The 17957-nt window shown below is 43.7% G+C and overlaps 16 non-coding genes across 16 annotated transcripts in view; all 16 read left to right on the top strand.

Annotated features, from left to right (window-relative positions):
- The first annotated feature begins 155 nt into the window (after positions 1-155).
- On the top strand, positions 156-274 carry LOC136756598 (5S ribosomal RNA). The gene has a single exon (XR_010818672.1). It is a non-coding gene; the product is annotated as a 5S ribosomal RNA (ribosomal RNA).
- Positions 275-1329: 1055 nt separating this feature from the next.
- LOC136755665 (5S ribosomal RNA) lies at positions 1330-1448 on the top strand. Its single transcript, XR_010817780.1, has one exon. It is a non-coding gene; the product is annotated as a 5S ribosomal RNA (ribosomal RNA).
- A 1055-nt stretch (positions 1449-2503) lies between these two features.
- LOC136756437 (5S ribosomal RNA) lies at positions 2504-2622 on the top strand. Its single transcript, XR_010818522.1, has one exon. It is a non-coding gene; the product is annotated as a 5S ribosomal RNA (ribosomal RNA).
- A 1055-nt stretch (positions 2623-3677) lies between these two features.
- On the top strand, positions 3678-3796 carry LOC136757324 (5S ribosomal RNA). The gene has a single exon (XR_010819358.1). It is a non-coding gene; the product is annotated as a 5S ribosomal RNA (ribosomal RNA).
- A 1065-nt stretch (positions 3797-4861) lies between these two features.
- LOC136757262 (5S ribosomal RNA) lies at positions 4862-4980 on the top strand. Its single transcript, XR_010819298.1, has one exon. It is a non-coding gene; the product is annotated as a 5S ribosomal RNA (ribosomal RNA).
- A 1055-nt stretch (positions 4981-6035) lies between these two features.
- LOC136756207 (5S ribosomal RNA) lies at positions 6036-6154 on the top strand. The gene has a single exon (XR_010818306.1). It is a non-coding gene; the product is annotated as a 5S ribosomal RNA (ribosomal RNA).
- Positions 6155-7209: 1055 nt separating this feature from the next.
- Positions 7210-7328, top strand: LOC136756206 (5S ribosomal RNA). Its single transcript, XR_010818305.1, has one exon. It is a non-coding gene; the product is annotated as a 5S ribosomal RNA (ribosomal RNA).
- Positions 7329-8383: 1055 nt separating this feature from the next.
- LOC136756803 (5S ribosomal RNA) lies at positions 8384-8502 on the top strand. Its single transcript, XR_010818862.1, has one exon. It is a non-coding gene; the product is annotated as a 5S ribosomal RNA (ribosomal RNA).
- Positions 8503-9579: 1077 nt separating this feature from the next.
- LOC136757162 (5S ribosomal RNA) lies at positions 9580-9698 on the top strand. Its single transcript, XR_010819203.1, has one exon. It is a non-coding gene; the product is annotated as a 5S ribosomal RNA (ribosomal RNA).
- A 1066-nt stretch (positions 9699-10764) lies between these two features.
- Positions 10765-10883, top strand: LOC136756436 (5S ribosomal RNA). The gene has a single exon (XR_010818521.1). It is a non-coding gene; the product is annotated as a 5S ribosomal RNA (ribosomal RNA).
- Positions 10884-11951: 1068 nt separating this feature from the next.
- On the top strand, positions 11952-12070 carry LOC136756231 (5S ribosomal RNA). Its single transcript, XR_010818329.1, has one exon. It is a non-coding gene; the product is annotated as a 5S ribosomal RNA (ribosomal RNA).
- Positions 12071-13128: 1058 nt separating this feature from the next.
- Positions 13129-13247, top strand: LOC136755664 (5S ribosomal RNA). The gene has a single exon (XR_010817779.1). It is a non-coding gene; the product is annotated as a 5S ribosomal RNA (ribosomal RNA).
- A 1066-nt stretch (positions 13248-14313) lies between these two features.
- Positions 14314-14431, top strand: LOC136757478 (5S ribosomal RNA). Its single transcript, XR_010819497.1, has one exon. It is a non-coding gene; the product is annotated as a 5S ribosomal RNA (ribosomal RNA).
- Positions 14432-15497: 1066 nt separating this feature from the next.
- On the top strand, positions 15498-15616 carry LOC136755982 (5S ribosomal RNA). The gene has a single exon (XR_010818089.1). It is a non-coding gene; the product is annotated as a 5S ribosomal RNA (ribosomal RNA).
- A 1056-nt stretch (positions 15617-16672) lies between these two features.
- On the top strand, positions 16673-16791 carry LOC136755663 (5S ribosomal RNA). The gene has a single exon (XR_010817778.1). It is a non-coding gene; the product is annotated as a 5S ribosomal RNA (ribosomal RNA).
- Positions 16792-17857: 1066 nt separating this feature from the next.
- LOC136756310 (5S ribosomal RNA) overlaps positions 17858-17957 on the top strand; it is a 119-nt gene continuing 19 nt past the window's right edge. Inside the window, exon 1 of the ribosomal RNA XR_010818403.1 lies at positions 17858-17957. This exon is cut by the window's right edge and continues 19 nt beyond it. This is a non-coding gene — a ribosomal RNA (5S ribosomal RNA).

The raw sequence follows: 17957 nt of genomic DNA, 5'->3' as shown, positions 1-17957 counted from the left end.
CAATGTTGCCACAACGTGGCGTGTTAGCAGGGACTGTCTGCGGCGCGCTAGTGTGTCCCGGGCTTTAGAGTAGAGAGACAGTTCAACTGTAAGTATGAACGGCAGAAACGGATATTGCCTTCCCTTTAAGTAGAGCGTCAGGGACAGCCTCCCTGGCTTACGGCCATACTAGCCTGAATACGCCCGATCTCGTCCGATCTCGGAAGCTAAGCAGGCTCGGGCCTGGTCAGTACTTGGATGGGAGACCGCCTGGGAATACCAGGTGCTGCAAGCTTTTGCATCTTTTACACACCAGAGGGCGACAAATCACGAGTTTTAACTTTGGATACACGCAATTTCATCATTATTTCAGATTTGACTTCCCCAAATACACAGGCATACAATAGATCTTGTTCTCCAACGTAAACGGTCCCTAGTAACTAGGGTACATTCATAAATAAATTGAGCATCATGGCTAGAAGTGACTAAATGTTGCCTAATCTTTCTCATCGAGAAATGACACAATTACAGCAACACAAAAAGGAACTCCACCGGACAAAGTTCAGTGCTCACAAGGAGCCTCATTCAACACACACGGTTCCATTCCCATTCATGCAAAGCACGAAAGTGTAAAACTTGGGAACATACTTGAGAGCAAAGATCACATTCAATCTCATTCAAGGCACGGATGTGAATGCAACGGGATGAAATTACTGAAATGATGCCTGCCCTCGAACTGTGATGATGGACTACCCGACTCGCCAATAATATTGGGTTCTGGTGTATTGAAATACAGGAGCTGCTGGATTTGTGTGTTTTCTTACCCCCTCACCATAGTTTGTCAAATGTTTAAACAACTGAACTTATATTCAAGGTTTGTTTCTCTTCATATGTTTTACTGGTTTACATTTGTCTCAGCAACCTGTTGAATGATTCTTCTGCTTTCAAAACAAAATGACAACAGGATGAATGTACACACTTGAAAATACAATACATGCAATGTTATGCATCATAGTGATGCAACCTCATTTCAGTTTCATACTGCATGTCAATTGAAATCCTTACTGAAATGCACACCTTCTCAAGATTGCGCTTGACTGCCGTGTCAGGCACTCAATTACAGCTGTTTTATCAAGACAATGTGTTCGTTTTGTAAAATATAGTTCCAGTCTGGTTTGGCACCCCAGCTGACGCACAACGTTGCCACAACGTTTCATGTTAGCAGGGACTGTCTGCGGCGCGCTGGTGTGTCCCGGACTTTAGAGTAGAGAGACAGTTCATTTGCAAGTATGAGCGGCAGAAACGGATATTGCCTTCCCTTTAAGTAGAGCGTCAGGGACAGCCTCCCTGGCTTACGGCCATACTAGCCTGAATACGCCCGATCTCGTCCGATCTCGGAAGCTAAGCAGGCTCGGGCCTGGTCAGTACTTGGATGGGAGACCGCCTGGGAATACCAGGTGCTGTAAGCTTTTGCATCTTTTACACACCAGAGGGCGACAAATCACGAGTTTTAACTTTGGATACACGCAATTTCATCATTATTTCAGATTTGACTTCCCCAAATACACAGGCATACAATAGATCTTGTTCTCCAACGTAAACGGTCCCTAGTAACTAGGGTACATTCGTAAATAAATTGAGCATCATGGCTAGAAGTGACTAAATGTTGCCTAATCTTTCTCATCGAGAAATGACACAATTACAGCAACACAAAAAGGAACTCCACCGGACAAAGTTCAGTGCTCACAAGGAGCCTCATTCAACACACACGGTTCCATTCCCATTCATGCAAAGCACGAAAGTGTAAAACTTGGGAACATACTTGAGAACAAAGATCACATTCAATCTCATTCAAGGCACGGATGTGAATGCAACGGGATGAAATTACTGAAATGATGCCTGCCCTCGAACTGTGATGATGGACTACCCGACTCGCCAATAATATTGGGTTCTGGTGTATTGAAATACAGGAGCTGCTGGATTTGTGTGTTTTCTTACCCCCTCACCATAGTTTGTCAAATGTTTAAACAACTGAACTTATATTCAAGGTTTGTTTCTCTTCATATGTTTTACTGGTTTACATTTGTCTCAGCAACCTGTTGAATGATTCTTCTGCTTTCAAAACAAAATGACAACAGGATGAATGCACACACTTGAAAATACAATACATGCAATGTTATGCATCATAGTGATGCAACCTCCTTTCAGTTTCATACTGCATGTCAATTGAAATCCTTACTGAAATGCACACCTTCACAAGATTGCGCTTGACTGGCGTGTCAGGCACTCAATTACAGCTGTATTATCAAGACAATGTGTTCGTTTTGTAAAATATAGTTCCGGTCTGGTGTGGCACCCCAGCTAACGCACAACGTTGCCACAACGTGGCGTGTTAGCAGGGACTGTCTGCGGCGCGCTGGTGTGTCCCGGACTTTAGAGTAGAGAGACAGTTCAACTGCAAGTATGAGCGGCAGAAACGGATATTGCCTTCCCTTTAAGTAGAGCGTCAGGGACACCCTCCCTGGCTTACGGCCATACTAGCCTGAATACGCCCGATCTCGTCCGATCTCGGAAGCTAAGCAGGCTCGGGCCTGGTCAGTACTTGGATGGGAGACTGCCTGGGAATACCAGGTGCTGTAAGCTTTTGCATCTTTTACACACCAGAGGGCGACAAATCACGAGTTTTAACTTTGGATACACGCAATTTCATCATTATTTCAGATTTGACTTCCCCAAATACACAGGCATACAATAGATCTTGTTCTCCAACGTAAACGGTCCCTAGTAACTAGGGTACATTCGTAAATAAATTGAGCATCATGGCTAGAAGTGACTAAATGTTGCCTAATCTTTCTCATCGAGAAATGACACAATTACAGCAACACAAAAAGGAACTCCACCGGACAAAGTTCAGTGCTCACAAGGAGCCTCATTCAACACACACGGTTCCATTCCCATTCATGCAAAGCACGAAAGTGTAAAACTTGGGAACATACTTGAGAGCAAAGATCACATTCAATCTCATTCAAGGCACGGATGTGAATGCAACGGGATGAAATTACTGAAATGATGCCTGCCCTCGAACTGTGAAGATGGACTTCCCGACTCGCCAATAATATTGGGTTCTGGTGTATTGAAATACAGGAGCTGCTGGATTTGTGTGTTTTCTTACCCCCTCACCATAGTTTGTCAAATGTTTAAACAACTGAACTTATATTCAAGGTTTGTTTCTCTTCATATGTTTTACTGGTTTACATTTGTCTCAGCAACCTGTTGAATGATTCTTCTGCTTTCAAAACAAAATGACAACAGGATGAATGCACACACTTGAAAATACAATACATGCAATGTTATGCATCATAGTGATGCAACCTCCTTTCAGTTTCATACTGCATGTCAATTGAAATCCTTACTGAAATGCACACCTTCTCAAGATTGCGCTTGACTGGCGTGTCAGGCACTCAATTACAGCTGTTTTATCAAGACAATGTGTTCGTTTTGTAATATATAGTTCCGGTCTGGTGTGGCACCCCAGCTAACGCACAACGTTGCCACAACGTGGCGTGTTAGCAGGGACTGTCTGCGGCGCGCTGGTGTGTCCCGGACTTTAGAGTAGAGAGACAGTTCAACTGCAAGTATGAGCAGCAGAAACGGATATTGCCTTCCCTTTAAGTAGAGCGTCACGGACAGCCTCCCTGGCTTACGGCCATACTAGCCTGAATACGCCCGATATCGTCCGATCTCGGAAGCTAAGCAGGCTCGGGCCTGGTCAGTACTTGGATGGGAGACTGCCTGGGAATACCAGGTGCTGTAAGCTTTTGCATCTTTTACACACCAGAGGGCGACAAATCACGAGTTTTAACTTTGGATACACGCAATTTCATCATTATTTCAGATTTGACTTCCCCAAATACACAGGCATAAAATAGATCTTGTTCTCCAACGTAAACGGTCCCTAGTAACTAGGGTACATTCGTAAATAAATTGAGCATCATGGCTAGAAGTGACTAAATGTTGCCTAATCTTTCTCATCGAGAAATGACACAATTACAGCAACACAAAAAGGAACTCCACCGGACAAAGTTCAGTGCTCACAAGGAGCCTCATTCAACACACACGGTTCCATTCCCATTCATGCAAAGCACGAAAGTGTAAAACTTGGGAACATACTTGAGAGCAAAGATCACATTCAATCTCATTCAAGGCACGGATGTGAATGCAACGGGATGAAATTACTGAAATGATGCCTGCCCTCGAACTGTGATGATGGACTACCCGACTCGCCAATAATATTGGGTTCTGGTGTATTGAAATACAGGAGCTGCTGGATTTGTGTGTTTTCTTACCCCTCACCATAGTTTGTCAAATGTTTAAACAACTGAACTTATATTCAAGGTTTGTTTCTCTTCATATGTTTTACTGGTTTACATTTGTCTCAGCAACCTGTTGAATGATTCTTCTGCTTTCAAAGCAAAATGACAACAGGATGAATGCACACACTTGAAAATACAATACATGCAATGTTATGCATCATAGTGATGCAACCTCCTTTCAGTTTCATACTGCATGTCAATTGAAATCCTTACTGAAATGCACACCTTCTCAAGATTGCGCTTGACTGGCGTGTCAGGCACTCAATTACAGCTGTTTTATCAAGAGAATGTGTTCGTTTTGTAATATATAGTTCCGGTCTGGTGTGGCACCCCAGCTAACGCACAACGTTGCCACAATGTTGCCACAACGTGGCGTGTTAGCAGGGACTGTCTGCGGCGTGCTGGTGTGTCCCGGGCTTTAGAGTAGAGAGACAGTTCAACTGTAAGTATGAACGGCAGAAACGGATATTGCCTTCCCTTTAAGTAGAGCGTCAGGGACAGCCTTCCTGGCTTACGGCCATACTAGCCTGAATACGCCCGATCTCGTCCGATCTCGGAAGCTAAGCAGGCTCGTTCCTGGTCAGTACTTGGATGGGAGACCGCCTGGGAATACCAGGTGCTGTAAGCCTTTGCATCTTTTACACACCAGAGGGCGACAAATCACGAGTTTTAACTTTGGATACACGCAATTTCATCATTATTTCAGATTTGACTTCCCCAAATACACAGGCATACAATAGATCTTGTTCTCCAACGTAAACGGTCCCTAGTAACTAGGGTACATTCGTAAATAAATTGAGCATCATGGCTAGAAGTGACTAAATGTTGCCTAATCTTTCTCATCGAGAAATGACACAATTACAGCAACACAAAAAGGAACTCCACCGGACAAAGTTCAGTGCTCACAAGGAGCCTCATTCAACACACACGGTTCCATTCCCATTCATGCAAAGCACGAAAGTGTAAAACTTGGGAACATACTTGAGAGCAAAGATCACATTCAATCTCATTCAAGGCACGGATGTGAATGCAACGGGATGAAATTACTGAAATGATGCCTGCCCTCGAACTGTGATGATGGACTACCCGACTCGCCAATAATATTGGGTTCTGGTGTATTGAAATACAGGAGCTGCTGGATTTGTGTGTTTTCTTACCCCCTCACCATAGTTTGTCAAATGTTTAAACAACTGAACTTATATTCAAGGTTTGTTTCTCTTCATATGTTTTACTGGTTTACATTTGTCTCAGCAACCTGTTGAATGATTCTTCTGCTTTCAAAACAAAATGACAACAGGATGAATGCACACACTTGAAAATACAATACATGCAATGTTATGCATCATAGTGATGCAACCTCCTTTCAGTTTCATACTGCATGTCAATTGAAATCCTTACTGAAATGCACACCTTCTCAAGATTGCGCTTGACTGGCGTGTCAGGCACTCAATTACAGCTGTATTATCAAGACAATGTGTTCGTTTTGTAATATATAGTTCCGGTCTGGTGTGGCACCCCAGCTAACGCACAACGTTGCCACAACGTTTCGTGTTAGCAGGGACTGTGTGCGGCGCGCTGGTGTGTCGCGGACTTTAGAGTAGAGAGACAGTTCAACTGCAAGTATGAGCGGCAGAAACGGATATTGCCTTCCCTTTAAGTAGAGCGTCAGGGAAAGCCTCCCTGGCTTACGGCCATACTAGCCTGAATACGCCCGATCTCGTCCGATCTCGGAAGCCAAGCAGGCTCGGGCCTGGTCAGTACTTGGATGGGAGACCGCCTGGGAATACCAGGTGCTGTAAGCTTCTGCATCTTTTACACACCAGAGGGCGACAAATCACGAGTTTTAACTTTGGATACACGCAATTTCATCATTATTTCAGATTTGACTTCCCCAAATACACAGGCATACAATAGATCTTGTTCTCCAACGTAAACGGTCCCTAGTAACTAGGGTACATTCGTAAATAAATTGAGCATCATGGCTAGAAGTGACTAAATGTTGCCTAATCTTTCTCATCGAGAAATGACACAATTACAGCAACACAAAAAGGAACTCCACTGGACAAAGTTCAGTGCTCACAAGGAGCCTCATTCAACACACACGGTTCCATTCCCATTCATGCAAAGCACGAAAGTGTAAAACTTGGGAACATACTTGAGAGCAAAGATCACATTCAATCTCATTCAAGGCACGGATGTGAATGCAACGGGATGAAATTACTGAAATGATGCCTGCCCTCGAACTGTGATGATGGACTACCCGACTCGCCAATAATATTGGGTTCTGGTGTATTGAAATACAGGAGCTGCTGGATTTGTGTGTTTTCTTACCCCCTCACCATAGTTTGTCAAATGTTTAAACAACTGAACTTATATTCAAGGTTTGTTTCTCTTCATATGTTTTACTGGTTTACATTCGTCTCAGCAACCTGTTGAATGATTCTTCTGCTTTCAAATTAAAATGACAACAGGATGAATGCACACACTTGAAAATACAATACATGCAATGTTATGCATCATAGTGATGCAACCTCCTTTCAGTTTCATACTGCATGTCAATTGAAATCCTTACTGAAATGCACACCTTCTCAAGATTGCGCTTGACTGGCGTGTCAGGCACTCAATTACAGCTGTATTATCAAGACAATGTGTTCGTTTTGTAAAATATAGTTCCGTTCTGGTGTGGCACCCCAGCTAACGCACAACGTTGCCACAACGTTTCGTGTTAGCAGGGACTGTCTGCGGCGCGCTGGTGTGTCCCGGACTTTAGAGTAGAGAGACAGTTCAACTGCAAGTATGAGCGGCAGAAACGGATATTGCCTTCCCTTTAAGTAGAGCGTCAGGGAAAGCCTCCCTGGCTTACGGCCATACTAGCCTGAATACGCCCGATCTCGTCCGATCTCGGAAGCCAAGCAGGCTCGGGCCTGGTCAGTACTTGGATGGGAGACCGCCTGGGAATACCAGGTGCTGTAAGCTTCTGCATCTTTTACACACCAGAGGGCGACAAATCACGAGTTTTAACTTTGGATACACGCAATTTCATCATTATTTCAGATTTGACTTCCCCAAATACACAGGCATACAATAGATCTTGTTCTCCAACGTAAACGGTCCCTAGTAACTAGGGTACATTCGTAAATAAATTGAGCATCATGGCTAGAAGTGACTAAATGTTGCCTAATCTTTCTCATCGAGAAATGACACAATTACAGCAACACAAAAAGGAACTCCACTGGACAAAGTTCAGTGCTCACAAGGAGCCTCATTCAACACACACGGTTCCATTCCCATTCATGCAAAGCACGAAAGTGTAAAACTTGGGAACATACTTGAGAGCAAAGATCACATTCAATCTCATTCAAGGCACGGATGAGAATGCAACGGGATGAAATTACTGAAATGATGCCTGCCCTCGAACTGTGATGATGGACTACCCGACTCGCCAATAATATTGGGTTCTGGTGTATTGAAATACAGGAGCTGCTGGATTTGTGTGTTTTCTTACCCCCTCACCATAGTTTGTCAAATGTTTAAACAACTGAACTTATATTCAAGGTTTGTTTCTCTTCATATGTTTTACTGGTTTACATTTGTCTCAGCAACCTGTTGAATGATTCTTCTGCTTTCAAAACAAAATGACAACAGGATGAATGCACACACTTGAAAATACAATACATGCAATGTTATGCATCATAGTGATGCAACCTCCTTTCAGTTTCATACTGCATGTCAATTGAAATCCTTACTGAAATGCACACCTTCTCAAGATTGCGCTTGACTGGCGTGTCAGGCACTCAATTACAGCTGTATTATCAAGACAATGTGTTCGTTTTGTAAAATATAGTTCCGGTCTGGTGTGGCACCCCAGCTAACGCACAACGTTGCCACAACGTGGCGTGTTAGCAGGGACTGTATGCGGCGTGCTGGTGTGTCCCGGGCATGAGTGTAGAGAGACAGTTCAACTGTAACTATGAATGGCAGAAACGGATATTGCCTTCCCTTTAAGTAGAGCGTCAGGGACAGCCTTCCTGGCTTACGGCCATACTAGCCTGAATACACCCGATCTCGTCCGATCTCGGAAGCCAAGCAGACTCGGGCCTGGTCAGTACTTGGATGGGCGACCGCCTGGGAATACCAGGTGCTGTAAGCTTTTGCACCTTTTACACACCAGAGGGCGACAAATCACGAGTTTTAACTTTGGATACACGCAATTTCATCATTATTTCAGATTTTACTTCCCCAAATACACAGGCATACAATAGATCTTGTTCTCCAACGTAAACGGTCCCTAGTAACTAGGGTACATTCGTCAATAAATTGAGCATCATGGCTAGAAGTGACTAAATGTTGCCTAATCTTTCTCATCAAGAAATGACACAATTACAGCAACAAAAAAGGAACTCCACCGTACAAAGTTCAGTGCTCACAAGGAGCATCATTCAACACACACGGTTCCATTCCCATTCATGCAAAGCACGAAAGTGTAAAACTTGGGAACATACTTGAGAACATACTTGAGAGCAAAGATCACATTCAATCTCATTCAAGGCACGCATGTGAATGCAACGGGATGAAATTACTGAAATGATGCCTGCCCTCGAACTGTGATGATGGACTACCCGACTCACCAATAATATTGGGTTCTGGTGTATTGAAATACAGGAGCCGCTGGATTTGTGTGTTTTCTTACCCCCTCACCATAGTTTGTCAAATGTTTAAACAACTGAACTTATATTCAAGGTTTGTTTCTCTTCATATGTTTTACTGGTTTACATTTGTCTCAGCAACCTGTTGAATGATTCTTCTGCTTTCAAAACAAAATGACAACAGGATGAATGCACACACTTGAAAATACAATACATGCAATGTTATGCATCATAGTGATGCAACCTCCTTTCAGTTTCATACAGCATGTCAATTGAAATCCTTACTGAAATGCACACCTTCTCAAGATTGTGCTTGACTGGCGTGTCAGGCACTCAATTACAGCTGTTTTATCAAGACAATGTGTTCGTTTTGTAAAATATAGTTCCGGTCTGGTGTGGCACCCCAGCTAACGCACAACGTTGCCACAATGTTGCCACAACGTGGCGTGTTAGCAGGGACTGTCTGCGGCGCGCTGGTGTGTCCCGGGCTTTAGAGTAGAGAGACAGTTCAACTGTAAGTATGAACGGCAGAAACGGATATTGCCTTCCCTTTAAGTAGAGCGTCAGGGACAGCCTTCCTGGCTAACGGCCATACTAGCCTGAATACACCCGATCTCGTCCGATCTCGGAAGCCAAGCAGACTCGGGCCTGGTCAGTACTTGGATGGGCGACCGCCTGGGAATACCAGGTGCTGTAAGCTTTTGCACCTTTTACACACCAGAGGGCGACAAATCACGAGTTTTAACTTTGGATACACACAATTTCATCATTATTTCAGATTTGACTTCCCCAAATACATAGGCATACAATAGATCTTGTTCTCCTACGTAAACGGTCCCTAGTAACTAGGGTACATTCGTCAATAAATTGAGCATCATGGCTAGAAGTGACTAAATGTTGCCTAATCTTTCTCATCAAGAAATGACACAATTACAGCAACAAAAAAGGAACTCCACCGGACAAAGTTCAGTGCTCACAAGGAGCCTCATTCAACACACACGGTTCCATTCCCATTCATGCAAAGCACGAAAGTGTAAAACTTGGGAACATACTTGAGAACATACTTGAGAGCAAAGATCACATTCAATCTCATTCAAGGCACGCATGTGAATGCAACGGGATGAAATTACTGAAATGATGCCTGCCCTCGAACTGTGATGATGGACTACCCGACTCACCAATAATATTGGGTTCTGGTGTATTGAAATACAGGAGCCGCTGGATTTGTGTGTTTTCTTACCCCCTCACCATAGTTTGTCAAATGTTTAAACAACTGAACTTATATTCAAGGTTTGTTTCTCTTCATATGTTTTACTGGTTTACATTTGTCTCAGCAACCTGTTGAATGATTCTTCTGCTTTCAAAACAAAATGACAACAGGATGAATGCACACACTTGAAAATACAATACATGCAATGTTATGCATCATAGTGATGCACACTCCTTTCAGTTTCATACAGCATGTCAATTGAAATCCTTACTGAAATGCACACCTTCTCAAGATTGTGCTTGACTGGCGTGTCAGGCACTCAATTACAGCTGTTTTATCAAGACAATGTGTTCGTTTTGTAAAATATAGTTCCGGTCTGGTGTGGCACCCCAGCTAACGCACAACGTTGCCACAACGTTTCGTGTTAGCAGGGACTGTCTGCGGCGCGCTGGTGTGTCCCGGGCTTTAGAGTAGAGAGACAGTTCAACTGTAAGTATGAACGGCAGAAACGGATATTGCCTTCCCTTTAAGTAGAGTGTCAGGGACAGCCTCCCTGGCTTACGGCCATACTAGCCTGAATACGCCCGATCTCGTCCGATCTCGGAAGCTAAGCAGGCTCGGGCCTGGTCAGTACTTGGATGGGAGACTGCCTGGGAATACCAGGTGCTGTAAGCTTTTGCACCTTTTACACGCCAGAGGGCGACAAATCACGAGTTTTAACTTTGGATACACGCAATTTCATCATTATTTCAGATTTTACTTCCCCAAATACACAGGCATACAATAGATCTTGTTCTCCAACGTAAACGGTCCCTAGTAACTAGGGTACATTCGTCAATAAATTGAGCATCATGGCTAGAAGTGACTAAATGTTGCCTAATCTTTCTCATCAAGAAATGACACAATTACAGCAACAAAAAAGGAACTCCACCGTACAAAGTTCAGTGCTCACAAGGAGCTTCATTCAACACACACGGTTCCATTCCCATTCATGCAAAGCACGAAAGTGTAAAACTTGGGAACATACTTGAGAGCAAAGATCACATTCAATCTCATTCAAGGCACGGATGTGAATGCAACGGGATGAAATTACTGAAATGATGCCTGCCCTCGAACTGTGATGATGGACTACCCGACTCGCCAATAATATTGGGTTCTGGTGTATTGAAATACAGGAGCTGCTGGATTTGTGTGTTTTCTTACCCCCTCACCATAGTTTGTCAAATGTTTAAACAACTGAACTTATATTCAAGGTTTGTTTCTCTTCATATGTTTTACTGGTTTACATTTGTCTCAGCAACCTCAGCAAAAATGATTCTTCTACTTTCAAAACAAAATGACAACAGGATGAATGCACACACTTGAAAATACAATACATGCAATGTTATGCATCATAGTGATGCAACCTCCTTTCAGTTTCATACTGCATGTCAATTGAAATCCTTACTGAAATGCACACCTTCTCAAGATTGCGCTTGACTGGCGTGTCAGGCACTCAATTACAGCTGTTTTATCAAGACAATGTGTTCGTTTTGTAATATATAGTTCCGGTCTGGTGTGGCACCCCAGCTAACGCACAACGTTGCCACAATGTTGCCACAACGTGGCGTGTTAGCAGGGACTGTCTGCGGTGCGCTGGTGTGTCCCGGGCTTTAGAGTAGAAAGACAGTTCAACTGTAAGTATGAACGGCAGAAACGGATATTGCCTTCCCTTTAAGTAGAGCGTCAGGGACAGCCTCCCTGGCTTACGGCCATACTAGCCTGAATACGCCCGATCTCGTCCGATCTCGGAAGCTAAGCAGGCTCGGGCCTGGTCAGTACTTGGATGGGAGACCGACTGGGAATACCAGGTGCTGTAAGCTTTTGCATCTTTTACACACCAGAGGGCGACAAATCACGAGTTTTAACTTTGGATACACGCAATTTCATCATTATTTCAGATTTGACTTCCCCAAATACACAGGCATACAATAGATCTTGTTCTCCAACGTAAACGGTCCCTAGTAACTAGGGTACATTCATAAATAAATTGAGCATCATGGCTAGAAGTGACTAAATGTTGCCTAATCTTTCTCATCGAGAAATGACACAATTACAGCAACACAAAAAGGAACTCCACCGGACAAAGTTCAGTGCTCACAAGGAGCCTCATTCAACACACATGGTTCCATTCCCATTCATGCAAAGCACGAAAGTGTAAAACTTGGGAACATACTTGAGAGCAAAGATCACATTCAATCTCATTCAAGGCACGGATGTGAATGCAACGGGATGAAATTACTGAAATGATGCCTGCCCTCGAACTGTGATGATGGACTACCCGACTCGCCAATAATATTGGGTTCTGGTGTATTGAAATACAGGAGCTGCTGGATTTGTGTGTTTTCTTACCCCCTCACCATAGTTTGTCAAATGTTTAAACAACTGAACTTATATTCAAGGTTTGTTTCTCTTCATATGTTTTACTGGTTTACATTTGTCTCAGCAACCTCAGCAAAAATGATTCTTCTACTTTCAAAACAAAATGACAACAGGATGAATGCACACACTTGAAAATACAATACATGCAATGTTATGCATCATAGTGATGCAACCTCCTTTCAGTTTCATACTGCATGTCAATTGAAATCCTTACTGAAATGCACACCTTCTCAAGATTGCGCTTGACTGGCGTGTCAGGCACTCAATTACAGCTGTTTTATCAAGACAATGTGTTCGTTTTGTAATATATAGTTCCGGTCTGGTGTGGCACCCCAGCTAACGCACAACGTTGCCACAACGTTTCGTGTTAGCAGGGACTGTCTGCGGCGCGCTGGTGTGTCCCGGACTTTAGAGTAGAGAGACAGTTCAACTGCAAGTATGAGCGGCAGAAACGGATATTGCCTTCCCTTTAAGTAGAGCGTCAGGGACAGCCTCCCTGGCTTACGGCCATACTAGCCTGAATACGCCCGATCTCGTCCGATCTCGGAAGCTAAGCAGGCTCGGGCCTGGTCAGTACTTGGATGGGAGACCGCCTGGGAATACCAGGTGCTGTAAGCTTTTGCATCTTTTACACACCAGAGGGCGACAAATCACGAGTTTTAACTTTGGATACACGCAATTTCATCATTATTTCAGATTTGACTTCCCCGAATACACAGGCATACAATAGATCTTGTTCTCCAACGTAAACGGTCCCTAGTAACTAGGGTACATTCGTAAATAAATTGAGCATCATGGCTAGAAGTGACTAAATGTTGCCTAATCTTTCTCATCGAGAAATGACACAATTACAGCAACACAAAAAGGAACTCCACCGGACAAAGTTCAGTGCTCACAAGGAGCCTCATTCAACACACACGGTTCCATTCCCATTCATGCAAAGCACGAAAGTGTAAAACTTGGGAACATACTTGAGAGCAAAGATCACATTCAATCTCATTCAAGGCACGGATGTGAATGCAACGGGATGAAATTACTGAAATGATGCCTGCCCTCGAACTGTGATGATGGACTACCCGACTCGCCAATAATATTGGGTTCTGGTGTATTGAAATACAGGAGCTGCTGGATTTGTGTGTTTTCTTACCCCCTCACCATAGTTTGTCAAATGTTTAAACAACTGAACTTATATTCAAGGTTTGTTTCTCTTCATATGTTTTACTGGTTTACATTTGTCTCAGCAACCTGTTGAATGATTCTTCTGCTTTCAAAACAAAATGACAACAGGATGAATGCACACACTTGAAAATACAATACATGCAATGTTATGCATCATAGTGATGCAACCTCCTTTCAGTTTCATACTGCATGTCAATTGAAATCCTTACTGAAATGCACACCTTCTCAAGATTGCGCTTGACTGGCGTGTCAGGCACTCAATTACAGCTGTTTTATCAAGACAATGTGTTCGTTTTGTAATATATAGTTCCGGTCTGGTGTGGCACCCCAGCTAACGCACAACGTTGCCACAATGTTGCCACAACGTGGCGTGTTAGCAGGGACTGTCTGCGGCGCGCTGGTGTGTCCCGGGCTTTAGAGTAGAGAGACAGTTCAACTGTAAGTATGAACGGCAGAAACGGATATTGCCTTCCCTTTAAGTAGAGCGTCAGGGACAGCCTCCCTGGCTTACGGCCTACTAGCCTGAATACGCCCGATCTCGTCCGATCTCGGAAGCTAAGCAGGCTCGGGCCTGGTCAGTACTTGGATGGGAGACCGCCTGGGAATACCAGGTGCTGCAAGCTTTTGCATCTTTTACACACCAGAGGGCGACAAATCACGATTTTTAACTTTGGATACACGCAATTTCATCATTATTTCAGATTTGACTTCCACAAATACACAGGCATACAATAGATCTTGTTCTCCAACGTAAACGGTCCCTAGTAACTAGGGTACATTCGTAAATAAATTGAGCATCATGGCTAGAATTGACTAAATGTTGCCTAATCTTTCTCATCGAGAAATGACACAATTACAGCAACACAAAAAGGAACTCCACCGGACAAAGTTCAGTGCTCACAAGGAGCCTCATTCAACACACACGGTTCCATTCCCATTCATGCAAAGCACGAAAGTGTAAAACTTGGGAACATACTTGAGAGCAAAGATCACATTCAATCTCATTCAAGGCACGGATGTGAATGCAACGGGATGAAATTACTGAAATGATGCCTGCCCTCGAACTGTGATGATGGACTACCCGACTCGCCAATAATATTGGGTTCTGGTGTATTGAAATACAGGAGCTGCTGGATTTGTGTGTTTTCTTACCCCCTCACCATAGTTTGTCAAATGTTTAAACAACTGAACTTATATTCAAGGTTTGTTTCTCTTCATATGTTTTACTGGTTTACATTTGTCTCAGCAACCTGTTGAATGATTCTTCTGCTTTCAAAACAAAATGACAACAGGATGAATGCACACACTTGAAAATACAATACATGCAATGTTATGCATCATAGTGATGCAACCTCCTTTCAGTTTCATACTGCATGTCAATTGAAATCCTTACTGAAATGCACACCTTCTCAAGATTGCGCTTGACTGGCGTGTCAGGCACTCAATTACAGCTGTTTTATCAAGACAATGTGTTCGTTTTGTAATATATAGTTCCGGTCTGGTGTGGCACCCCAGCTAACGCACAACGTTGCCACAATGTTGCCACAACGTGGCGTGTTAGCAGGGACTGTCTGCGGCGCGCTGGTGTGTCCCGGGCTTTAGAGTAGAGATACAGTTCAACTGCAAGTATGACCGGCAGAAACGGATATTGCCTTCCCTTTAAGTAGAGCGTCAGGGACAGCCTCCCTGGCTTACGGCCATACTAGCCTGAATACGCCCGATCTCGTCCGATCTCGGAAGCCAAGCAGGCTTGGGCCTGGTCAGTACTTGGATGGGAGACCGCCTGGGAATACCAGGTGCTGTAAGCTTTTGCACCTTTTACACACCAGAGGGCGACAAATCACGAGTTTTAACTTTGGATACACACAATTTCATCATTATTTCAGATTTTACTTCCCCAAATACACAGGCATACAATAGATCTTGTTCTCCAACGTAAACGGTCCCTAGTAACTAGGGTACATTCGTAAATAAATTGAGCATCATGGCTAGAAGTGACTAAATGTTGCCTAATCTTTCTCATCGAGAAATGACACAATTACAGCAACACAAAAAGGAACTCCACCGGACAAAGTTCAGTGCTCACAAGGAGCCTCATTCAACACACACGGTTCCATTCCCATTCATGCAAAGCACGAAAGTGTAAAACTTGGGAACATACTTGAGAGCAAAGATCACATTCAATCTCATTCACGGCACGGATGTGAATGCAACGGGATGAAATTACTGAAATGATGCCTGCCCTCGAACTGTGATGATGGACTACCCGACACGCCAATAATATTGGGTTCTGGTGTATTGAAATACAGGAGCTGCTGGATTTGTTTGTTTTCTTACCCCCTCACCATAGTTTGTCAAATGTTTAAACAACTGAACTTATATTCAAGGTTTGTTTCTCTTCATATGTTTTACTGGTTTACATTTGTCTCAGCAACCTGTTGAATGATTCTTCTGCTTTCAAAACAAAATGACAACAGGATGAATGCACACACTTGAAAATACAATACATGCAATGTTATGCATCATAGTGATGCAACCTCCTTTCAGTTTCATACTGCATGTCAATTGAAATCCTTACTGAAATGCACACCTTCTCAAGATTTCGCTTGACTGGCGTGTCAGGCACTCAATTACAGCTGTTTTATCAAGACAAATGTGTTCGTTTTGTAAAATATAGTTCCGGTCTGGTGTGGCACCCCAGCTAACGCACAACGTTGCCACAACGTGGCATATTAGCAGGGACTGTCTGCGGCGCGCTGGTGTGTCCCGGGCTTTAGAGTAGAGAGACAGTTCAACTGTAAGTATGAACGGCAGAAACGGATATTGCCATCCCTTTAAGTAGAGCGTCAGGGACAGCCTCCCTGGCTTACGGCCATACTAGCCTGAATACGCCCGATCTCGTCCGATCTCGGAAGCTAAGCAGGCTCGGGCCTGGTCAGTACTTGGATGGGAGACCGCCTGGGAATACCAGGTGCTGTAAGCTTTTGCATCTTTTACACACCAGAGCGCGACAAATCACGAGTTTTAACTTTGGATACACGCAATTTCATCATTATTTCAGATTTGACTTCCCCAAATACACAGGCATACAATAGATCTTGTTCTCCAACGAAAACGGTCCCTAGTAACTAGGGTACATTCGTAAATAAATTGAGCATCATGGCTAGAAGTGACTAAATGTTGCCTAATCTTTCTCATCGAGAAATGACACAATTACAGCAACACAAAAAGGAACTGCACCGGACAAAGATCAGTGCTCACAAGGAGCCTCATTCAACACACACGGTTCCATTCCCATTCATGCAAAGCACGAAAGTGTAAAACTTGGGAACATACTTGAGAGCAAAGATCACATTCAATCTCATTCAAGGCACGGATGTGAATGCAACGGGATGAAATTACTGAAATGATGCCTGCCCTCGAACTGTGATGATGGACTACCCGACTCGCCAATAATATTGGGTTCTGGTGTATTGAAATACAGGAGCTGCTGGATTTGTGTGTTTTCTTACCCCCTCACCATAGTTTGTCAAATGTTTAAACAACTGAACTTATATTCAAGGTTTGTTTCTCTTCATATGTTTTACTGGTTTACATTTGTCTCAGCAACCTGTTGAATGATTCTTCTGCTTTCAAAACAAAATGACAACAGGATGAATGCACACACTTGAAAATACAATACATGCAATGTTATGCATCATAGTGATGCAACCTCCTTTCAGTTTCATACTGCATGTCAATTGAAATCCTTACTGAAATGCACACCTTCTCAAGATTGCGCTTGACTGGCATGTCAGGCACTCAATTACAGCTGTATTATCAAGACAATGTGTTCGTTTTGTAAAATATAGTTCCGGTCTGGTGTGGCACCCCAGCTAACGCACAACGTTGCCACAATGTTGCCACAACGTGGCGTGTTAGCAGGGACTGTCTGCGGCGCGCTGGTGTGTCCCGGGCTTTAGAGTAGAGAGACAGTTCAACTGTAAGTATGTACGGCAGAAACGGATATTGCCTTCCCTTTAAGTAGAGCTTCAGGGACAGCATTCCTGGCTTACGGCCATACTAGCCTGAATACGCCCGATCTCGTCCGATCTCGGAAGCTAAGCAGGCTCGGGCCTGGTCAGTACTTGCATGGGAGACCGCCTGGGA

Source organism: Amia ocellicauda, chromosome 8, assembly GCF_036373705.1.
Source record: "Amia ocellicauda isolate fAmiCal2 chromosome 8, fAmiCal2.hap1, whole genome shotgun sequence".
In the NCBI taxonomy this organism is placed as follows: domain Eukaryota; kingdom Metazoa; phylum Chordata; class Actinopteri; order Amiiformes; family Amiidae; genus Amia; species Amia ocellicauda.
The sequence above is the reverse complement of the archived record's forward strand: the minus strand, read 5'-3'. Positions and strand labels throughout refer to the sequence as shown.